The following is a 5,933-nucleotide window of genomic DNA, read 5'->3' on the forward strand; positions in this document are numbered from 1 at the left end:
ATGGGAGGAGATAGGAGGAGAGAAGATTCATTCCTCCAGCCTGTTCATTGCTGTTAGTACCCCTGCCGCTGCAGTGTGACAGTTGGGGGTTAGGACACTACCAAAGCCAGGCTCCCCGCCGCTCTGCTCAATTACATACCAGGGCCAAAAAGACACTCACAATCCAACCTCTTTCTCCCAAAGTCAGTGCTGCTTACTATATTTCACATGGCATTTACTATTGGGGGATGATTAAATAGGAATGAATGAACCAGGTGTTGGTGAATAGTATTATATTCCCTAACAAGTTGTAATGGGATGGTTTAATGAACCAGGTGTTGGTGAATAGTATTATATTCCNATTATATTCCCTAACAAGTTGTAATGGGATGGTTTAATGAACCAGGTGTTGGTGAATAGTATTATATTCCCTAACAAGTTGTAATGGGATGGTTTGCGGGCCGCAACACAAATGTATTCTGACATCACAAGACTCATAAAAGCCTCCTGGGTTTTGCCTCCAATCCCTCCATTCATGACTTTCCTCAAGGAGCCAAGCGGTACTGTAGCGTTGTTACCATATGACAGCTTTGATAGCTGTCAAGGTATGTCCTAACACCAAAACCTGACAACCTGTGGAGCTTGTGAACCCAGAAGGATATCAAGATCCACTAGGTAAATTACACCCCTACAATGTTCTAGGAACCATATGTGGGCTGCTCCTTAGCCAGGGCAGAACATTGATTCATAGCTCAGGGGCAGTTGGCTGGGAAGATGTTCCACATGCGGACTCAGGTGCTCCGTATCCAATCTGGAGTTTTATGCACTTTTAAAAGCCTTGGCTGCCAAGGGGAGTGGAGACGCAGCCTGCGCCCGGGTGATGGATGGATTGGTAGATTCTCTGACGGATGACTACATAGGTAGGCCTGATAAGATCAGTGTCTTTTTTATGCAACAACGAGATGAGAGACAGCGATACAGAGAGGGTTTCATCATAAATATTACTAATTTATTTCCCCAGAGTGTGTGCCCGTTAATGAGAACATTTGACTTGGGAAGAGTTAGAGGGATGGGGGGATGGTGAAAGACGGGAGGAAGAGAGAGAGAGAGGGAGAAAGAGAGAGAGAGGAAGAAAGAGAGAGGGGGAGGTAGAGAAAGACAAAAAATAAAGAGGATGAGAAAGAGATAAAGAGAGTCCTCCTTAGGGAAGGAGAAAGAGATAAAGACCAGAATGATAGTTTGACTGGAGATATGAAAGGACAGAGGGAATGGGCAGAACAGTAAGAGGGAGGAGGTGAAAGAAAGAATGGAACAGGGCACACAAAGACCGCCAGAAGGAGAAATACTCACACTGTGAAATCTATGAAATAAGGAGCGAGGGAGCGAGAGAATGGAGCAGAGGGAGGTAGGATGGTAATCACGGTAATTTGTCCTCTGAGGAAATGAGTGAGAGGAAAAGAAGAGAAGTATGAGTGGGTGAGGTGATGAAGTTGCAGGGGAGTGAGAATGGCAATGCATAACAGCTTAACCCTTTTGTGCGTGTGTGTGTGTGAGTATGTAGCCTATTTGTGCCGTATATTACACAAGTACCTGTAAGCACCGATTCTCCATCTGTCTTGCTCAGCCTTGCTCTCCACTCTTTCTCCTCTCGACACACAGGCACATGTGCACACACACTGTATCTCAAATATGACTCACTAGCTAGCATACCTTTATTGGCTAGCATGGCTAGCACTAGCTAGCATACCTATATAAATTGTATAAATGTATAAGAAGAATATCTACACGCACGCATACACACACACATGCTGATATTTGGCAGCTCATCAAGTTGAGAGAAGGAGACCGGGAGAGTGAGAGGTGACAGGCTTTGTCATCTTCCTTCAGTGCCAACCTCATCCCCTGCTTTTCTTCTCTTTCCTCCCTCTCTCTCTCTCTCTCTCTCTCTCCCTTTCACTATCTCCCCAATCTCTTTCCCTGCGCTGCATCTCTCTCTTATCTCTCTTTGTCTCTTCTGTCTCTCTCTCTCTCTCTCTCTCTCGTCTCTCTCTCTCTCTCTCTCCTCTCTCTCTCTCTCTCTCTCTCTCTCTCTCTCCTGTTCTCTTTCTCTTTCCCCTCTCCCAACCCCCTATCTTCCCCAGTTTTCTCCCCACATACACCCCCATGCCCCTAGTCACCCCACTTCACACGTCCTTCACACTCCCCATCTGTTCCTGTTTTAGAGCACCACAGAAGCCAATCATCCTTCTGATGTTAAATAGAAGCATGCCCAATGCGGGGAATTCTTCCACCTCTGTCCTAACAAATCAGTCACAGTACACTCCAGTTCTGACATAAACCTGTTGTCATTAACTAACACTTATGCTCCCATCAACACCCAGATATGTATTTTAGTAGCCTAGGCTTGATGAGGGCCACCAGAACTGCTCCAGAGCGGTCTCAGTAAATCTTCTGGCTTGTTCATTACAGCCGCTGTAAAACTTATGACCGCAGATATCCTTGTATGACCACTAATGCTGCCCAATTAGGGAGACACCTTGAGTTTTGAGTGTTGCTATTTCCAAACCATGCTTCAGGGAACTGTCATTTAGTTTAGTTGGGGTCAGTAAACCCATAGAAAATGTGTCCATATCAGTTAAAACATCATATATAGCAACTCAATTATCGACTAATGTCGGTGGTTGGCCACCATTGTAGGATATTCCATCTCATCAGTGTATACAATAGCAAAATAGCAAAACCCCTTCGCTGTACAGTATTACAACATTACATCTACTGTCTCTGCTCAATGTGACATTGAAAAGGACATTTGTATTTCGACAGCCTCATCATATGCTTTGAACGCTATGTTGTATGCATTGGCAGTCTATAATCTGACTTTAAGAACATAAGCTGATTAATGTATGTTTTATTAGAAGCTGTAAATGACTGAGGAGACGCTACATTTAGCTGACATCCTCTTCCCAGTTCTTTCTGCGTCACCCAAACTCCCATCTCCCACTCTGCATCTTTACAACATGTGACCACCCCAAAATCCCATCTCCACTCTGCAATCTTTCAATTGACCCACCCAACTCCCATCTCTACTCTGCATCTTTCCAAGTGACACCCGACTCCCATCTCTACTCTGCACTTTCCAATGTGACCACCCAAACTCCCATCTCTACTCTGATCTTTCCAATGTGGACACGCCGACTCCCATCTCACTCTGCATTCTTTCAAACAATGTGACCACCCAACTCCCATCTCTACTCTGCATCTTTCCATGTGCCACCCACTCCCATTCTCTACCTTGCCATCTTCCAATGTGACCAACCCAACTCCCGATCTCTACTCTGCAATCTTTCCAATTGTGACCACCCGACTCCCATCTCTACTTCTGCATCTTCCAATGTGACCACCCGACTCCCATCTCTACTCTGCATCTTTCCAACATTGTGACCACCACCAACTCCCATCCTACTATGCATCTTTCCAATGTTGAACCCACCCCGACTCCCATCTCTATTCTGCATCTTTCCAACTGTGACCACCCAACTCCCATCTTCTTACTTGCAATCTTTTCCAATGTGACCAACCCGACTCCCATCGTCTACTCTGCATTCTTTACAATGTGCACCACCCCAACTCCCATCTCCACTCTGCATCTTTCCAAGTGGACCACCCAACTCCCATCTTCTACTCTGATCTTTCCAATGTGACCCACCCAACTCCCATCTCCACTCTGGCATCTTTCCAATGTGACCACCCAACTCCCATCTCCACTCTGCCATTTTTACAATGTGACCACCCAACTCCCATCTCTACTCTGCATCTTCCAATGTGACCACCCGACTCCCATCTCTACTCTGCATCTTTAAGACAATGTGACACCCAACTCCCATCTTCACTCTGCATCTTTCCAATGTGACACCCAACCCATCTCCACTCTGACCATCTTTCCAATGTGACCACCCGATCCCATCTCCACTCTGCATCTTTCCAAATGTACCACCCCAAAACTCCCATCTCACTCTGCTCTTTCCAATTTTACCACCCGGACTCCCACCTCTACTCTGCATCTTTCCAATGTGTACCAACCCAACTCCCATCTCTACTATGATCTTTTCCAATGTGAACCACCCGACTCCTCATCTCTATTCTGCATCTTTCCCAATGGTGACCACCAACTCCCATCTCACTTGCATCTTTCCAATTCCAGGACAGAGATAATTTCAAACTTCCGTTTTATCCACCGCTTCTACTTCCTCTTGACATTCCAGGGAAGTGTATACGTTGCACGTAATAGTCATTACGTATCATGCCCATTTATAGCCCCAGCCGACTTAAACACAGCATCCGATTTCAGACTTTCCACTCCTCCGTTGCACCATAGTGTGCTGCCCAAATGAGGTGTCCGAGTCTTGACCCCACAACAAAATTCTACACTACACCCGGGTTTTTAACCCCTTAGAGAGTTTTCTATTTTTACAATGGTGACCACAATCCAACTCCAGTAATAACATCTTACCACTCTTAGCATCTATTACCTTAGTATGTGACACCCAGCAGCAAGAATGATACCCCACCAGGACCTCCCCATACTCTCCACACTATCGAGTCTTACATTGTTGCGCGCCAAACACACTAAATCACAATATCTACCACCACTTATGCCTCATATCTCATATTCCCAATGTGACCATCCCAAACTCCCAAATATCTTACTACACTACAATAGACATCTCCAATTTTACCTTTTGCCAATCTCTCGACTTGATACCCCACGCGAGACACTACCCATCTTTCCCGATCTACGTGTGACAATCTTTCCAAATGCGACCACCCAACTCCCATCTCCACTCTGCATCTTTCCAATGTTACCATCGCCCCGAATCCCTATTCCCCATACTCAACTCCATTCATAGCCTTCTCCATACCTTGTGATCCATACCACCCCTAACCCAAAATACCCCTACTTCTCAGCTTGTAAGTCCAAAACTCTTTCAAGCCCATCTTTCCAAGTTCAGGCATTCCTGATTTCAGCAAGAAAGCCTCTCGTGGATGCCATGTACCTAATCGTGGACCAAGCAACTGCGCACGCCGACCAACTACCAACCTTATGTCGCCCTGTCATGCCCTCTCTCATCTCTCACACTAACTCTGACTAGTCACCTTCACATTCTTCCCAAAGTCAATTTATGTCACAAACTGTCCAAGTTACCTTTTAAAAATCTCCGTTCTGGTTCCAGTCTCATTTGCAAAGAGCCCTATCATCTCCTTAATGACCCCATTAAAATAACACATAATCCACAGAGCCCCATCTCCCACATGCGCCATAGGCCCGCACGTTCCTTAACTATCCACGAATCCAAAAGGAATCTACGGGTTGTTGAATGCGAAGCAGTAATTTTCAAAAAACATCTCCTTGCCATGTCACTGATGCATCGAAACAGTTGTTTATAAACCAGGCATGTTGTATTTTTTGCGGCTTTCCCCAGCATTGTCCCAGCCCTCCCGCTGCAGCAGAAAGACACCATAATTACTCCCATCTCTTCTCACAATCATTAATACTCGGTGCGTGCCGTCCTAGCCACCGTCAAACTTCCCTCATCTCACGCTTCAGCCCCTTCTTTTAAAGTTACCACGATACCTTTGCTTTTATACATTCTTACTACCCAATCATCCTAATTCTGGACTCCCACAAAACCTCCCCAAATCGGCATCTTCAAATTGCATGTTAAGTTCTAAATGTCTGTGCAAGATGAATTTCATCGCATTACTCATGCATACTTAGTTAGTCAAAACAATCATGACTTGAATAAGCACTACTTTCAATACACAAGAACCCCCAAATCAATTGTACAATTGCACCCTCTCGATGGTCCAAGTCCTGTCTATTTCTTTCCCGTAAGGGACATAGTCTTCAGCCTGATTCAGCCATTGGATTGCTCGGAAGCAGAACAATTTGTCCC

Source organism: Salvelinus sp. IW2-2015, unplaced genomic scaffold, assembly GCF_002910315.2.
Source record: "Salvelinus sp. IW2-2015 unplaced genomic scaffold, ASM291031v2 Un_scaffold5952, whole genome shotgun sequence".
NCBI lineage: Eukaryota > Metazoa > Chordata > Actinopteri > Salmoniformes > Salmonidae > Salvelinus > Salvelinus sp. IW2-2015.